Source organism: Crinia signifera, chromosome 6, assembly GCF_055691185.1.
Source record: "Crinia signifera chromosome 6, ASM5569118v1, whole genome shotgun sequence".
NCBI lineage: Eukaryota > Metazoa > Chordata > Amphibia > Anura > Myobatrachidae > Crinia > Crinia signifera.
The window spans coordinates 112,362,098-112,380,671 of record NC_139222.1 but is presented as its reverse complement, the minus strand read 5'-3'; the positions used below and the strand labels follow the sequence as shown (position 1 = coordinate 112,380,671).

Genomic DNA, 18,574 nt, shown 5'->3' with positions numbered 1-18,574 from the left:
CAGCATCGCGCGATGTCGCATCGCATACCATCGTATGCCTTATGGTATGCGATGCGATGGGCGCCGCCAAAATACACAAGTACCTTAATTTACAATAAACTTTTTTGTCATGTAGTAAAGGATCTCAGCTTTGTAATCATCCCAATTTTGGACCACGATGGACCCGCCTTTATCGGCTGGTCTAATACAGATAGTATTGTCTTTCTCTAAGGTCTTAAAAGCCTGAAGTTCCAGCTTCATTAGATTTGGACGGAGCTGGTATGGCGTATGGTATGGTCTGTGAAATGTCTTGAGTGAGGTATTTCCCGATACCGAATCAAATTTGGACCTTGAGTTTTTATTCAGAAAGGAATCAAATGCAATCACTTTCCGATTATTACTTGCGTTCTGGAAATGTACTTTTAGTCGCAAACGTCTGGAAAATTGATGGAGGCTCATTTTCCATTTAAATTCATCGTGGCCATCGGCACAAAACTGACTCCTTAAACTTTGCTGCTCATCCATTACCGCCCAGCTAGACCTGGCTGTTTAAGGTGGTGAAATGCACAGCAGTCCTTTGGAACGCACGCTGGTGGTTCCTATAGTGACGCTGACGCTCTAACTGGAAGTCCGGTTGTGGAGGCTTTCAGGAGGATGGAGACGCGGTAGAGGAGATGCTGAAGACGGGTAAGCATCATGGTATTTATTTGTGCACTGTACACATTTTGGTATTGGCTGTATGTGGTTCTGAGGAAGGGACAAAGGTCCCGAAAGTACTAAACCCGCTAAATACAGATATGTTCTGGGATCTGTAAAGTTTCAGAGTTCCTTTATTTTGGACCTGTTCATATATATATATATATATATATATATATATGTGTCCAAGAGACCGGCACAGTCCACAGCAGCTATGCAGAGGAAATTGGCTGGGTGCCTGCACAGAGGGATAGCATACTTGGTGGGGGTGGAGCGGCACTCTCAGCAGGAAGAAAAACAGGTACACATTGTTAGATAGAGCGACGTTTCAACGTCCTTTATTTGGACATTTTCTTCAGGCTGTTAATCATTTGAAAGAAACATGGCTTTATACCCCACTGTGCAAATTAGCAACACCTGCCACCACACAGGGCGGCGCAATGCGCATGACATCATAAAAAAGTGCTACCATCACCATGGCTACATACAATAACAAACCCCCATTGAAAGACTAAAAATCAGTAAATGGGACATTGAACATGGATTATAGAAAAAAGCATAAATATCATTAGCAGGCAATATAAGTAAGTCACAGGCAGTGTTATACAAGCCGCAAACAAATGTAAGCATAGTGACATATAGTTAATACGCTATTTATACACTCATAAAATATGCTCACAAAGGAGTAAATAATATTAGAATGACATGTAGAGGAGACAATAAAGGCTCCCCAGTACAATGATAAGGTAGCAACAGGTGGAATACCAGAATAATTAGCTTTACTAAAAATGAAGGACAAAGCATAGATGGAATAATGATGTGTAATTCCATAAAAACAGACAACAACCAGATATCACGGGGCACAAGAAATTACTTTCTGGTAAGACAGCTAATGCCCGCTAGCTCATTTAAGCCACGGGGAGCAAGTGTGTCTAAGCGGTGTATCCACCTTGATTCGCATTTGAGTAGCTGTAAACCCCGATTGCCACCCCTCAAATTCAGAGGGATGTGGTCAATCATTCGATACCTTAAAGAAGGTAAGGTATGTTGTCTTAGTACAAAATGCTTGGGTACAGGCAAATCACATTTTCCACCCGCCAGTGCAGCTCTAATAGTCGAACGGTGTGTGGTTATGCGTTCTTTAAAACTGCGCTCAGTTTTACCAATATACGAAAGGCCACAAGGGCAAATTATTGGTACACAACAAATCTAGTTTGGCATGTTAAAGTATGTCTGATGGTATACTTAGTACCCTGAAGAGGATGATAAAAGGTATTGCCCGGTATCATACATGTACAAACTGTACAAGTGCACCGAATACATCCTCTAGGGAAGGGGGGTTTTAGGAGCACTAAAGCCTGTAATGTCAGTTTTGACAAGTATGTCCCGCATATTAGGGCCCCTTTGGTAACATGCCATGAGTCTGGTGTTAGGAATATTGATTTGTTTGTCAGTTTTGACTATAGGCCACAATTTTTTAGAGATTTTATTAATAACCGGGCTAGCTTTAGTGTAAGTGGTAACCCAGGGGATCATGGGAGTAGGGGGTATATTAGGTTTAGTAACCAAAAGATCTTCTCTGGGAATGCCTGCTACCCGATCCCTAGCGGAAAGAAGATGTTGAAGACTGTAACCACGTAGGAGGAATTTGTGAATCAATGTGTCAATCTGAACAACAGACTCAGCAGGGTCTGACACAATGCGCTTAATCCGCACCATTTGGGAAAATGGTAAACCCTTTATCAAACTAGTGGGTTGACAGCTGGTTCCATGCAACAAATTATTCCTGTCAGTCTCTTTCTGAAATAAAGAGGTGGAAACTGCCCCATTAGTGATTTTCACTGTGACATCAAGGAAATTAATGGCACCCTGATTGTAAGTCATGGTTAACTTAACCGGACTGGGGCCAGTGTTGTGGATGTCAATGTGAGCAACCAAATCAAGAATATCACCAGACCAGATTAGAAACAAGTCATCGATAAATCTTCGATATAGGAGGATTCTGGCTGCTATCGATGGTATTTGAAAAAATAATAATTGCTCAACATAAAACATGTAAATGTTGGCATATGCCGGTGCGGCATTAGAACCCATCGAGCAGCCATTAAGCTGCAGCCAGAATTTTCCATCATGCAGAAAGTAATTACGGCACAAAACAAATCGTAACAATGCAATCATAAAGTTGATATCAGGTCCCGTATAGTCAGGTAATTGGGACAAAAATAATCTGAAAGCCTCAACACCATTACCATGGGGGATGATGGTGTAGAGGCTTTTGACATCCAGTGTGACAAGCCAAATCTCACCAATCAAGGTGGGTAGATTTTTAAGTGCTACCAAAAGCGCGGTGGTGTCCAACAAATAATATGGCTGGCACACAATGAATGGCTGTAAAATGGCATCGATAAAAACAGAAATGCATTGTGATAAGGACCGCCGGGCCGCTATAATGGGTCGCCCGGGGGGCGCAGTCAGTGACTTATGAATCTTAGGAATACTATAAATTACCGGTACCACTGGGTGATCAGGAATCAATGCCGACATCAGTTTCCGGTCGATAATCTGCCCATCAACAGCTTGTTGAAGTAATTTGCATAGTTCTTTGCGATAGTCAGCTGTCGGATCATATGGCAGTTTCCTGTAAGTAGATGTATCAGCCAGCTGTTGGTCCAGTTCATCTTTATAGTATTTGTAATCCATAATTACAAGGGCGCCGCCCTTGTCTGCAGGTCGAAAGATAAGTTCTGTATTATTGGACAGATTCTTTAGGGTTTTTCTTTCAGATGATGACATGTTAGAATGATATGGAGGAGACCGGGTCAAGGACTCATCGACCTGGGAATCCAAGAGTCGCATGTATGTTTTAATCGACGGATTGGTCGACTGGGGATCAAATGTCGACTTGGGTTGCAATTTGGCCAGCTGTGGGGGGATTGGCACAATGGGTGTCTCACCAGTGTTGACACAAGGGGATGATGCAAAATGTTCCTTCAATTTTAGTAGTCGACACAGGGAGTACTTCTCTACCTGCCAGTCGAGTGAGTCCATATTAAGCGATGGAACATATTATAAACCTTTAGAAAGGATAGAATTTTCTTCATCGGACAGGGAGTAGGAGGACAGGTTGACGACTAGATTTTGGTCGGCATCGGAGGTTTTTTGCCACTTGGCTTGTCTCTGCCACTGGCGCCCCCTCCTGGTAAATCGCCTGCGCCGTCGTTGTGATGTCGTTATCGTGTTGTCACGGCTAAAGGGCCGGTAGGCTGTCTGCGTCCACGTCCACGTCCTCTCCTCGGGGCTGTATCAATATCGATGTTGGAGGAGTGATTATCTGATGACTGGTCAGAAGTAACATAGCCACGGTATCGATTTTGTCGGAAAAAGGGGCGTCGGTCACTACGGGTAGTGGAGGTCCAATTGTATACTGTGTTACCATCGTAGTCCGCGTCGACCTTTTCACGTTTTTCTTTCTTGAACCGGGTTAGTTCACGCTTATATGCGGTAATCTGGCCAGCCAATTTATCATACCATTTTGTATCCACATCTGCGATAAGTGTGGGTCTGTGGATAATTTCAAATTGGTCAATTTTGACTTTCAAAGCAGCTGCTTCTTTGGAGGTAAAGTCAATAATCAGGAGCATGAGATCAAATGAGCACTTATTTAAAGTGGCAACCCACTTTCTGCAAAAAATAGGATCCTTTTTACCCAGTGTTGGGGCATTTCTGACCCTCAGACCCCTCGGGATCTTTTTCGCCCGGTAATAGTCACTAAGGGTCATAGCATGGAAAAGCAGGTCGATCTCTTTCTTCTTATGCTTTAATAAATCATGGTACAGCGTGTCCAATGAAGGAGGTTCAAAAAGGTCATTCAAGTCTGGGCCTCGCAGGATAGCTTCTGCGTCCTCTGGAGTGAAACAGTTAATGTCTCCCAGGGGATAGGTGGGGTGGGAGTAACCACCTGTGGCTTGATCACCTTCCATTGTTATGTCAAAACCACGTATTAGACAGTCACTGAAGTAATAGCCCAATAAATGCCTTCAGATATAATCCACAAATAACAAACGAATAATGCTTACTGCACTGTAGTTGGCACAGATGAGCACGAAGCGATAACAGGTGGGTGCCTTGTCAGAGCAAGGGGTAACAACTCCCGAGTTCCAAAAGATATGTGTCCAAGAGACCGGCACAGTCCACAGCAGCTATGCAGAGGAAATTGGCTGGGTGCCTGCACAGAGGGATAGCATACTTGGTGGGGGTGGAGCGGCACTCTCAGCAGGAAGAAAAACAGGTACACATTGTTAGATAGAGCGACGTTTCAACGTCCTTTATTTGGACATTTTCTTCAGGCTGTTAATCATTTGAAAGAAACATGGCTTTATACCCCACTGTGCAAATTAGCAACACCTGCCACCACACAGGGCGGCGCAATGCGCATGACATCATAAAAAAGTGCTACCATCACCATGGCTACATACAATAACAAACCCCCATTGAAAGACTAAAAATCAGTAAATGGGACATTGAACATGGATTATAGAAAAAGCATAAATATCATTAGCAGGCAATATAAGTAAGTCACAGGCAGTGTTATACAAGCCGCAAACAAATGTAAGCATAGTGACATATAGTTAATACGCTATTTATACACTCATAAAATATGCTCACAAAGGAGTAAATAATATTAGAATGACATGTAGAGGAGACAATAAAGGCTCCCCAGTACAATGATAAGGTAGCAACAGGTGGAATACCAGAATAATTAGCTTTACTAAAAATGAAGGACAAAGCATAGATGGAATAATGATGTGTAATTCCATAAAAACAGACAACAACCAGATATCACGGGGCACAAGAAATTACTTTCTGGTAAGGCAGCTAATGCCCGCTAGCTCATTTAAGCCACGGGGAGCAAGTGTGTCTAAGCGGTGTATCCACCTTGATTCGCATTTGAGTAGCTGTAAACCCCGATTGCCACCCCTCAAATTCAGAGGGATGTGGTCAATCATTCGATACCTTAAAGAAGGTAAGGTATGTTGTCTTAGTACAAAATGCTTGGGTACAGGCAAATCACATTTTCCACCCGCCAGTGCAGCTCTAATAGTCGAACGGTGTGTGGTTATGCGTTCTTTAAAACTGCGCTCAGTTTTACCAATATACGAAAGGCCACAAGGGCAAATTAATTGGTACACAACAAATCTAGTTTGGCATGTTAAAGTATGTCTGATGGTATACTTAGTACCCTGAAGAGGATGATAAAAGGTATTGCCCGGTATCATACATGTACAAACTGTACAAGTGCACCGAATACATCCTCTAGGGGGGGGGGGGTTTAGGAGCACTAAAGCCTGTAATGTCAGTTTTGACAAGTATGTCCCGCATATTAGGGCCCCTTTGGTAACATGCCATGAGTCTGGTGTTAGGAATATTGATTTGTTTGTCAGTTTTGACTATAGGCCACAATTTTTTAGAGATTTTATTAATAACCGGGCTAGCTTTAGTGTAAGTGGTAACCCAGGGGATCATGGGAGTAGGGGGTATATTAGGTTTAGTAACCAAAAGATCTTCTCTGGGAATGCCTGCTACCCGATCCCTAGCGGAAAGAAGATGTTGAAGACTGTAACCACGTAGGAGGAATTTGTGAATCAATGTGTCAATCTGAACAACATACTCAGCAGGGTCTGACACAATGCGCTTAATCCGCACCATTTGGAAAAATGGTAAACCCTTTAGCAAACTAGTGGGGTGACAGCTGGTTCCATGCAACAAATTATTCCTGTCAGTCTCTTTCTGAAATAAAGAGGTGGAAACTGCCCCATTAGTGATTTTCACTGTGACATCAAGGAAATTAATGGCACCCTGATTGTAAGTCATGGTTAACTTAACCGGACTGGGGCCAGTGTTGTGGATGTCAATGTGAGCAACCAAATCAAGAATATCACCAGACCAGATTAGAAACAAGTCATCGATAAATCTTCGATATAGGAGGATTCTGGCTGCTATCGATGGTATTTGAAAAAATAATAATTGCTCAACATAAAACATGTAAATGTTGGCATATGCCGGTGCGGCATTAGAACCCATCGAGCAGCCATTAAGCTGCAGCCAGAATTTTCCATCATGCAGAAAGTAATTACGGCACAAAACAAATCGTAACAATGCAATCATAAAGTTGATATCAGGTCCCGTATAGTCAGGTAATTGGGACAAAAATAATCTGAAAGCCTCAACACCATCACCATGGGGGATGATGGTGTAGAGGCTTTTGACATCCAGTGTGACAAGCCAAATCTCACCAATCAAGGTGGGTAGATTTTTAAGTGCTACCAAAAGCGCGGTGGTGTCCAACAAATAATATGGCTGGCACACAATGAATGGCTGTAAAATGGCATCGATAAAAACAGAAATGCATTGTGATAAGGACCGCCGGGCCGCTATAATGGGTCGCCCGGGGGGCGCAGTCAGTGACTTATGAATCTTAGGAATACTATAAATTACCGGTACCACTGGGTGATCAGGAATCAATGCCGACATCAGTTCACGGTCGATAATCTGCCCATCAACAGCTTGTTGAAGTAATTTGCATAGTTCTTTGCGATAGTCAGCTGTCGGATCATATGGCAGTTTCCTGTAAGTAGATGTATCAGCCAGCTGTTGGTCCAGTTCATCTTTATAGTATTTGTAATCCATAATTACAAGGGCGCCGCCCTTGTCTGCAGGTCGAAAGATAAGTTCTGTATTATTGGACAGATTCTTTAGGGTTTTTCTTTCAGATGATGACATGTTAGAATGATATGGAGGAGTTGGGTTGCAATTTGGCCAGCTGTGGGGGGATTGGCACAATGGGTGTATCACCAGTGTTGACACAAGGGGATGATGCAAAATGTTCCTTCAATTTTAGTAGTCGACACAGGGAGTACTTCTCTACCTGCCAGTCGAGTGAGTCCATATTAAGCGATGGAACATATGATAAACCTTTAGAAAGGATAGAATTTTCTTCATCGGACAGGGAGTAGGAGGACAGGTTGACGACTAGATTTTGGTCGGCATCGGAGGTTTTTTGCCACTTGGCTTGTCCCTTTTTCCGACAAAATCGATACCGTGGCTATGTTACTTCTGACCAGTCATCAGATAATCACTCCTCCAACAGCGATATTGATACAGCCCCGAGGAGAGGACGTGGACGTGGACGCAGACAGCCTACCGGCCCTTTAGCCGTGACAACACGCCAACGACATCACAACGACGGCGCAGGCGATTTACCAGGAGGGGGCGCCAGTGGCAGAGACGAGCCAAGTGGCAAAAAACCTCCGATGCCGACCAAAATCTAGTCGTCAACCTGTCCTCCTACTCCCTGTCCGATGAAGAAAATTCTATCCTTTCTAAAGGTTTATCATATGTTCCATCGCTTAATATGGACTCACTCGACTGGCAGGTAGAGAAGTACTCCCTGTGTCGACTACTAAAATTGAAGGAACATTTTGCATCATCCCCTTGTGTCAACACTGGTGAGACACCCATTGTGCCAATCCCCCCACAGCTGGCCAAATTGCAACCCAAGTCGACATTTGATCCCCAGTCGACCAATCCGTCGATTAAAACATACATGCGACTCTTGGATTCCCAGGTCGATGAGTCCTTGACCCGGTCTCCTCCATATCATTCTAACATGTCATCATCTGAAAGAAAAACCCTAAAGAATCTGTCCAATAATACAGAACTTATCTTTCGACCTGCAGACAAGGGCGGCGCCCTTGTAATTATGGATTACAAATACTATAAAGATGAACTGGACCAACAGCTGGCTGATACATCTACTTACAGGAAACTGCCATATGATCCGACAGCTGACTATCGCAAAGAACTATGCAAATTACTTCAACAAGCTGTTGATGGGCAGATTATCGACCGTGAACTGATGTCGGCATTGATTCCTGATCACCCAGTGGTACCGGTAATTTATAGTATTCCTAAGATTCATGTCACTGACTGCGCCCCCCGGGCGACCCATTATAGCGGCCCGGCGGTCCTTATCACAATGCATTTCTGTTTTTATCGATGCCATTTTACAGCCATTCATTGTGTGCCAGCCATATTATTTGTTGGACACCACCGCGCTTTTGGTAGCACTTAAAAATCTACCCACCTTGATTGGTGAGATTTGGCTTGTCACACTGGATGTCAAAAGCCTCTACACCATCATCCCCCATGGTGATGGTGTTGAGGCTTTCAGATTATTTTTGTCCCAATTACCTGACTATACGGGACCTGATATCAACTTTATGATTGCATTGTTACGATTTGTTTTGTGCCGTAATTACTTTCTGCATGATGGAAAATTCTGGCTGCAGCTTAATGGCTGCTCGATGGGTTCTAATGCCGCACCGGCATATGCCAACATTTACATGTTTTATGTTGAGCAATTATTATTTTTTCAAATACCATCGATAGCAGCCAGAATCCTCCTATATCGAAGATTTATCGATGACTTGTTTCTAATCTGGTCTGGTGATATTCTTGATTTGGTTGCTCACATTGACATCCACAACACTGGCCCCAGTCCGGTTAAGTTAACCATGACTTACAATCAGGGTGCCATTAATTTTCTTGATGTCACAGTGAAAATCACTAATGGGGCAGTTTCCACCTCTTTATTTCAGAAAGAGACTGACAGGAATAATTTGTTGCATGGAACCAGCTGTCACCCCACTAGTTTGATAAAGGGTTTACCATTTTCCCAAATGGTGCGGATTAAGCGCATTGTGTCAGACCCTGCTGAGTCTGTTGTTCAGATTGACACATTGATTCACAAATTCCTCCTACGTGGTTACAGTCTTCAACATCTTCTTTCCGCTAGGGATCGGGTAGCAGGCATTCCCAGAGAAGATCTTTTGGTTACTAAACCTAATATACCCCCTACTCCCATGATCCCCTGGGTTACCACTTACACTAAAGCTAGCCCGGTTATTAATAAAATCTCTAAAAAATTGTGGCCTATAGTCAAAACTGACAAACAAATTAATATTCCTAACACCAGACTCATGGCATGTTACCAAAGGGGCCCTAATATGCGGGACATACTTGTCAAAACTGACATTACAGGCTTTAGTGCTCCTAAACCCCCCCCCCTAGAGGATGTATTCGGTGCACTTGTACAGTTTGTACATGTATGATACCGGGCAATACCTTTTATCATCCTCTTCAGGGTACTAAGTATACCATCAGACATACTTTAACATGCCAAACTAGATTTGTTGTGTACCAATTAATTTGCCCTTGTGGCCTTTCGTATATTGGTAAAACTGAGCGCAGTTTTAAAGAACGCATAACCACACACCGTTCGACTATTAGAGCTGCACTGGCGGGTGGAAAATGTGATTTGCCTGTACCCAAGCATTTTGTACTAAGACAACATACCTTACCTTCTTTAAGGTATCGAATGATTGACCACATCCCTCTGAATTTGAGGGGTGGCAATCGGGGTTTACAGCTACTCAAATGCGAATCAAGGTGGATACACCGCTTAGACACACTTGCTCCCCGTGGCTTAAATGAGCTAGCGGGCATTAGCTGCCTTACCAGAAAGTAATTTCTTGTGCCCCGTGATATCTGGTTGTTGTCTGTTTTTATGGAATTACACATCATTATTCCATCTATGCTTTGTCCTTCATTTTTAGTAAAGCTAATTATTCTGGTATTCCACCTGTTGCTACCTTATCATTGTACTGGGGAGCCTTTATTGTCTCCTCTACATGTCATTCTAATATTATTTACTCCTTTGTGAGCATATTTTATGAGTGTATAAATAGCGTATTAACTATATGTCACTATGCTTACATTTGTTTGCGGCTTGTATAACACTGCCTGTGACTTACTTATATTGCCTGCTAATGATATTTATGCTTTTTCTATAATCCATGTTCAATGTCCCATTTACTGATTTTTAGTCTTTCAATGGGGGTTTGTTATTGTATGTAGCCATGGTGATGGTAGCACTTTTTTATGATGTCATGCGCATTGCGCCACCCTGTGTGGTGGCAGGTGTTGCTAATTTGCACAGTGGGGTATAAAGCCATGTTTCTTTCAAATGATTAACAGCCTGAAGAAAATGTCCAAATAAAGGACGTTGAAACGTCGCTCTATCTAACAATGTGTACCTGTTTTTCTTCCTGCTGAGAGTGCCGCTCCACCCCCACCAAGTATATATATATATATATATATATATATTCTAGCTGGTGGACATTCTAGCTGGTGGACCCCTGCTGTATACATCCTGTTTCTGTAGACCATTTATGGCCCATGATTACTAAGTCACCGCTGTTACTGTGACTTGATCACTCCGTCATTAAGGTGCTGGTTGTGCTACCGTCTGTGGTTTACTAATTCTGCCCAGTGATTGGCAAACGAATATTGAATTGTTATCCTATTTCTGACCTGGATATCTCTGACATTAAGAAGTATTTGTAACCATGACATCTGAGGCTTGTTAGAACAACCTGGTGATTTTTCACGTCATTTTTTAAATCTAATGTTAAGATTCCTCTTAAACTAAAGGAGACCATTTTTAGCTAACCTTGATGGTATGATAAGTCATCTTTAGCCTTGTATGAATTGTAAACTTCCATCGCCTCTGAGGAAGTCATTCTATATGACGAAACGCGTTGGAATTCTACTCGACTCTGGAAGTCTTAACTCTCAATGAAATTATTCATTTGTTTTATGAAGTGATGTTTACGATGGCCCTAAAGGCTTTTTTTTGGAACCGCACTTTATTTATTTGTATATGTATATATATATATATATATATATATATATATATATATATATAAATAAATAAAGTGCACCGCATATATATATATATATACAAATAAATAAAGTGCGGTGCAAAAAAAAAGCCTTTAGGGCCTTGTGTACCAGATTGTTTGCCCCTGTGGGTTGTCATACGTAGGCAAAACGGAGCGGACGTTCCGAGAGCGTATGACAGCCCACAGGTCTGCTATTAAATTGGCCCTGGAGGTTGGCGGCAGTGATCAGCCTGTCGCCAGGCATTTTGTTGAATGTAGACACTCACTAACATCCATCCGATATAGGATGATTGACTACATTCCACCACCTAAAAGAGGTGGGAATAGGGGCACTATGCTATTAAAAAGAGAGAGCCAATGGATTATGCGGCTCAATACATTAACTCCATCGGGCTTGAATGACCAATTAGGGTTAATTTGTTTTTGATTGTTTTTTGTCAATGAAAATCATCCATGTACTGTATGTATATTTTCGTCATGTGTTCATGCAGCTTAGTGCTATTTATAGTTCTATGTATGTATTAGTATCGTATCAGTTCATTGATTTACAACTCTTGCTGGGTTTATTGGTTTTAGGTGTCTATGTTTACATGGCGTTATGGTCCCGATGGCGTCTTGGTCTCCTGGGTAACCGGAGTCACAGGATGATGTCATCTGTATGCTCCCCGGCCGGGTGCGCTGTCCCTGTCCCGGAATCGCTGTTCACAAGGAGGGTGAGGTGTGCTATATAAGGTATGTCTTTTATTGTTGTCTGTGAGCTTGATAAAAATGTATTAAAACATTGAAACGTTGCTTTGATGCTGCTGTGATACGAGCAGTTATTGGTGAAGAACCCTAGTGTGCAGTCGGTCTAGACTCTGTATTTCCTGGTAATGCTGGGAGGATATGCACCGGGTGTAAGCTGTGCAAGCAAGCTGAGAATGCCAGTTAATTGTTCTACTATATATATATATAAAACTTGGTGTAGCGACTTTCACTCCCTTTGGTGACTGCCGCTGCCTTAGGTGCCTTCAGTAAAAATGGTTACATATCCAATAGAACGCAGCGGCACTAAAATTCCTTTCTGTGCAAAAAAGTACTCTGTGCACCAATGTTTTGAGATGCAACCTTCTCTTTTATGGTGACTAACCCCCAAATATCGGGGAAGGGGACAAATTTGGCCTGTGACAAGCGGGTCTGAATCGGCCCGACAAAACATCCAGCATAAAATATCTGTTTTAAATGAATTGCATTTGTACTCAACATTCTGATCAAAATTAAAATAAAAGAGCTTATTTCTATGAAAGTAATCAGGGTGCTTCAAATTCCTTTAATAAAAGGAAGCAACTACAGAATAAGACCAGAATCCACAAACAATGTGAATAACCCTGACCAGGAACACTTGTCTTAATATCACATGCTGATGCTTTAACTGAGACTGGAGAATTGTCTTTGAATACAGCAATGCAGTATATCCTGAAGGATACATAACATTGCACAGCAGCTAAGTCTAAAGGGAAATAAAGTAACAGGTTTAATAAAAAGGATACAGAAAAGACATTGGAAGACCTAATCTCATTTGATTTCTGTAGTGAAATATCAACACAGAGTAGGATACTGGCAATAAAATTATTTGTGTAAATTGACAGGCACCAGACTCACCTTGGCTGGGTGCAGCTATTCTCGTTTGCAGTACCTTTAATATTACCCACTGAGATCTCAATGCAATTAAAAAATTATTTCCATTTCTCTTTCCTTCTTTATTTTTTTTTATAAATCTTTTTCTCTGTCTTTTGTCCTCTTTAAATTCCTTTTGGCTGAGTTCTGCAGTGAAGAGGGAGTCTGGAACAGAAAGCTAGGCACGGGTCTCTCTTCAGGACTCATTGGACACTTTTGCATGACACCGTGCTGATCCTTAGGGCACTGGGCACATGTTGGGGGAAATTTACTAAGATGTGTATTCTACTTCACATATGATGTTACTATAGGCAACCAATCAGATCCTGTCTACTATCTTCTAGAGGGTGCTAAATAAATAAGTAGATTCTAATTGGTTGCCCATAGCAACATCACATGTGAAGTAGAATACACATCTTAGTAAATATACCCCGTTAAGTCTTTCTCTGAAATGTGTACAGATGTCACCATGGCAGCATCTATGTTGCCCCTTCGGTCTTCCCTTTCAGTCTAATCACCCTTAGTACAGCCATAAAACAATATGAAATATTGTTTTATGACTGTGTTTAATTACACCAAGCTGCTTAAATGCACATACTGGCAAAGCAAATATATTAAAATAATTGTATTACCGTACTAACATTTAAATTAAGAGAGTAGTGCACTACTGTTGCCTTTCATGTGCATAATGCTGACCACCCTAATTTGGGCAACATAAATTTATGTGGAATGAATGAATAACAAGCTAACTAGGACTGTTTTAATAGCACTGCAGTAGATAATTTAACTAGGCCCCTACACACCTATTTATTAAGAACCTAGACAGTGTCCCACTGACCAATTTACAGAGCTACAGTAATTACCTCAGATTGTTACTTGCCAAGTACCATTTATGATCTCCAACTGTAATATAAAGGTACTGTATATTGTGGAGTATTTGTCCAAAATGTTGTGCCAAAAGCCACACTTACACCAGAGTATGTTATGAATATTTTGGCATTGGGCACATCCACAACTATTTTTCAGTCTTATAAAGGGAGAACAGTTTCATAAGTGATTGGTTTAGTTGTACTGGATATACTGAATACAGATAAGGGAAGATCCATCTTTCTTAACATCAGCCACATAGAAGGAACCCTCTAGGTGGCTTCTTCCACAATGGCAATTACCCAGACTTTGGTCACATGACTGTGTTTTTAGCAATCACATGGGGGGAGATTCAATCGCCGTCGAGCATCTCCCGTGGGGGAGATACTCGACGGGCTCTATTCAATGCTGTCTTCCCCGACAGCATTGAACAGGGTTTCCTGTCAGAACGAGCCCGACATCTCTAGCTGTCGGGCTCGTTCTGCCGAGAACAGCCGGGAAGTGACGAGCTGCCGGCTGCAGCTCGTCACTTCCCGGCCGCAACTCGCGGCCACGCCCCCTTCTCGCCGCTCGGCGGCCGGGACATTGAATCCCGACTGCCGAGCTCCAGGCGAGCTCACCGAGAACGGGACAGGGGCACGGCTGTCGCGCTAGCTCGACAGCCGTGCCCCTGACATTGAATACCCCCCTTTGTCTTTCAAGGAAAGTGCAGTCATTGTGCAAGCCCATACAGTATTTTGCCTCATCTAATCACGTGTGATATGAGCAACTTCCCAGTGGTATTGTTTTTAAATAGATAAGCAATGTCCATGAGTTCTGGAACTTTTAATGGATTATGGGGCAGATGTATTAAGCTTTAACAAGAGATAAATCCAAGGGTGATAAGGAGAGATAAACGTCCAGTCAATCACCTGCTAACTGCCATGCTACAGCCTGTGTTTGAAAAAAGTCAGTAAGGAGCTGATTGGCTGGACGTTTATCTCTCCTTATCTCCCTTGGATTTATCTCTTGTTAAGGCTTAATACATCTGCCCCAATGGGGCTTATTCAGATCTGAGCTCAGTACAAATTTGTTTGGAAAATTGGCAAAACCATGTGCACTGCAGGTGGGGCAGATGTAACATGTATAGAGAGAGTTAGATTTATTTGAGTTATTTTGTTTCTGAGTAGGGAAAATACTGACTGCTTAATTTTTACAATGCAATTTAGATTTCAGTTTCAGCACACCCCACCCAGATTTAATAGCGTGCCTAATTAATTTTTTGTATGCCCCTTGTTTTATCATGTTATTTTAAGTGTTATATGTGGTCACAACCGGTTGTGATTTTTTTAATTTTATTATTCATTCATATGTTTTATGTGATCTTAGGATACTGTGCGATTTACTAGAGGCAAATATTAATAAATGTCATATTACTAATAAAATATATTCCTGTTATTGTGCAGTTCTATCTTTTACAAGTTGGTATAGGATCATTAAGAGCTGATGTGCCTTCCCCTGCGTATAACCACTGCCTGCTGATTCCAGCCACAGCGAGTGGCCCTACCCTTTCCCCCATTCTTGTCACTATCACTCCATGTCTGTAGTTTTATTGTACTCATTGTATGTATGCTTTGTACGCCTGCAATGGATCACTGTTGTACATTGTAATTATGTTGCTTAATGTATTTGTTTTTAGGTGTCTGTCTTTTAATAGTAATAATAAGTAGGTAGATCCATGTATCTTTTTGGTTCTTGTTTTGTAGACCGGCGCCCATCGCATGGCATCGTGTACCTTATTTAGTGGTGAGCGATGTGTGTGATGTGATGCTTGTACAATTAAATATCGCATAGCATCACATGCCAGCAAATGGGATGCGATGCAATGCAATTTTTAATTGTACAAGCACCCATGCCATGTAATGGGTGCTTACAATGAGATGTAACCCCCAGTATCCACGCCATCCTGAAGCGTGGCGAGTGCATAGAGCCCCGCGAGGAAATGCGGTACGCGTCCTCCGACCTTTTCATGCCCCCACTATCCACGACGGCGTGGAGCTGATTTTAGATAGTATGGCAAGCGCAGCGAGCCCGAAGCGTGGCGAGTGGTCGCGGAATATGAGCCTGAAGCGTGGCGAGCAGATGCGGAATACATGTAAAGTAATCCGTGTTGCTGCACTCGCCGCGCTTCGGGCTCGTATTACGCGTCCGCTCACCACGCTTCAGGCTCGGTGGCGAGCTGAGCTCGCCACACTATCTAATATCAAGTCCACGCCGACGTGTATAGTGGGGGTATGCAAAGGCCAGAGGACGCGTACCATTGCAGCTCACCAAACTTTGGGATGGCGTGGATACTGGGGTTTACATCTCATTGTAAGCACCCATCACATCTCATGGCATGGGTGTTTGTACAATTAAAAATCAAATTGCATCGTATCGCATGCATTGCATGCCACAATATTCCAGGGGGATGCAATGCAATGAGATTTTTAGGAGCCCATACGATGGAAATCGTGGGCGCCGTTCTAGGAAACAAGTACCATCTTTTTTAATATTCAAACCTTGGAACCTGAAGAAATTGTGATGCAATATAATATTTTTTAAAGTTTTGTTTGTAACAACTTCCCTTTGTTGAATCTTGGAACCTGAAGAAATTGTGATGCAATATAATATTTTTTAAAGTTTTGTTTGTAACAACTTCCCTTTGTTGAATCTTTGGGAATGTGTACCTTATTCTTCCATGCTGACCACTTGCAAAGAAAAATCCTGCATATACAATACAGGTCTTACCTTCTATTCTTACTTTTATATTTGTAAAGCCCACCATACACTATGCAACTTCTCAGAGGGGAGAAGTTGCATGCAATGCCCCTTGAACCGTCTGGGAGTTTCCCGGTTGGAAGGATCACATACGATATATTGTATGTGCACCCATTCCCTGTGCGGGGAGGCTGTCTGAGTTGGGGGTCGGATGTGCAGCACATCTGACCTCTATCACCAATCTGATGCCTATGGGACCACGCATCACATCAGATGTCTAAAAGATGCAATTTGGCCACTTTTCACCCAATTTCTTGGCCCAATCTGTGAGAATTGGGTCACAACTGACTAAATTGCACTAGTGTATGGTCAGCTTTACTTTGCATTTTAAAAAATATTGATGAGTATTTCAAATGCAGAATGTTAGGTCTGCTTCATGAAGAGTTATGGCTTATGAAGGAGAAATCAGAAGGTTTCCCTCCAGCCTGGCTACCTCCATAAAGGAAACATACAAATGACATCTCCAGAAGGTGTTAGATTGTAGACCTATGTATAATGGTGTTCCCACAGAAAACTGTGGTGATGACTACTGCACGGAACCATATATAGACCTTTTTGTGTGACAATTGGCATCTGAAAGACCAAGCTATTATGTCTCTTTCTATATGTTTTTATATATTATGTGTACACATATACTGTATGAACACTGAAAGAAAACAGATTTGGACACAAATCATCTTTACCATAAAATAACACATTTAAAAATACTGCTATTCCCAGTATTCAAACCTTTAACCTGTGGCATTCCCGTTAAACATCCTACATACTCATTGATCTATAAGATACAGCATACAGTAAATAAGAGATTTCTAACCATATAATGCAACTTATATTTTATAAAAAAAATAATTAGCATTGCAATTGAGCACATCTATGTAGTGTACAGCCACAGATCCAATCGATGCAGCCACACACTACATAGATCTGCTCAGCTACATTGCTGATTATCATGAAGTACAAGGTGAGCCTCATGACATTTTCAATATACTATACCAGCATCTTGAAATATATTAAAGGACAGTGTGACTGAATAACAAAAAGCTCTCAAGTTAAGTTGATATGAATGTTAAAAAGGTATTATTGAGGGATGGGGTGGGGGAGAAGACAGGAGCAGTCAGGAGATGGCAGGCATAAAATAAGAGAGTTGCTACAAGTGAAAGTAATTTAAACAGATAATTGACAAGTTCTACTCTAGTTACGGTCCTGCTACTGTGTACGCTGTTAAACGGAGGATAAATCCCAGGTATCTTTTGTTATGTAGCATTGTTAAATATGGATTCTACTTAATTCAGCTGTTTCCATACTTTTAAAGAAATAATTACTTTGACACTCAATCCACAAATTTATCACCTCCATTGGGTAAGTGTCACGTTCACTTTAGGTGCAGAGTGATGTCTGTTATTAATGCTACAATAATATGGCTAGAAATAGATGTTTTTCTCCCTATTTTATTGATTTGAAATCACTTTATATGGTGCTATGTTCACTTCTTGTCTCAGGAAAATGTTATCCACGCAAAATAGCTATCAACTGTATGACTCTACAGGTTATACTTAAAATTAAATTATATATAATTTGCTAGTGGTGTTCCTTGAGATTATGTCAGATGTGAGATTAAAGATAAGAGTATTGACATTTGTACATAGTGTTCTTTTAGCAGACGGAACCATAATTATGTAGATATTTTGCTGAGAAAATATGATACAATCACTACAAAATATGTATTCAAGACTGGAGAAAAATCATTTCAATTTTATAATTCACCTTATTTTACA

General features: G+C 41.7%; 1 long non-coding RNA gene across 1 annotated transcript in view; it reads left to right on the top strand.

The window, feature by feature from the left end:
- The window catches only part of LOC146007036 (uncharacterized), a 58,884-nt gene that overhangs the window by 24,168 nt on the left and 16,142 nt on the right, over positions 1-18,574 (top strand). Inside the window, exon 2 of the long non-coding RNA XR_014444207.1 lies at positions 12,054-12,209. This is a non-coding gene — a long non-coding RNA (uncharacterized LOC146007036). The remainder of the gene's footprint in view (positions 1-12,053; positions 12,210-18,574) is intronic.